At 28.6% G+C, this 469-nt stretch overlaps 1 protein-coding gene across 1 annotated transcript in view; it reads left to right on the forward strand.

The window, feature by feature from the left end:
* The window catches only part of LOC119585289 (phosphomevalonate kinase-like), a 6,206-nt gene that overhangs the window by 1,423 nt on the left and 4,314 nt on the right, over window positions 1-469 (forward strand). The gene's annotated exons all lie outside the window — the stretch shown is intronic.

Below are 469 nucleotides of genomic sequence, written 5' to 3' on the forward strand. Positions count from 1 at the left end.
TTGTGTTAGTCTTATGTTGAAATTTAAGCAATGGCTGAATTAGTTACCTTGTAGTATTTTTAAATGTCTCTAATCTTACTTTCATTGACTTTATTTAAATATAAGAAATTTGCTTTTGAATGTATTTTTATTGACGTTCTTTGGAAATTTGAGTCATATGTAGAAACTGTATAAAATTCTTCAAAAATAGGTCAGTAAGTTAGCTTTCCTCAGTTCAGTCATTTCTCCATATATATAAATGGGAACATATTTACGTCACTTATTTTCAGTGTATTTATTTGCCTTTGTCGTTTTATTTTTATGCAATTAGCAGCTGTTTCTGTCTGATATATTTGTAGGCAAGTTGGGCCGGGTTGAAAATGTTTTTTATTTCATGCTTCACGTCGTTGGCAAAATGTGCTGATATTTTCTCAGGTTATTCTTGGTAAAGTTTTAATAATATCAATTTCCGAATTATATTTTCTAATGA

This window comes from Penaeus monodon, chromosome 19 (assembly GCF_015228065.2).
Source record: "Penaeus monodon isolate SGIC_2016 chromosome 19, NSTDA_Pmon_1, whole genome shotgun sequence".
Taxonomy (NCBI): domain Eukaryota; kingdom Metazoa; phylum Arthropoda; class Malacostraca; order Decapoda; family Penaeidae; genus Penaeus; species Penaeus monodon.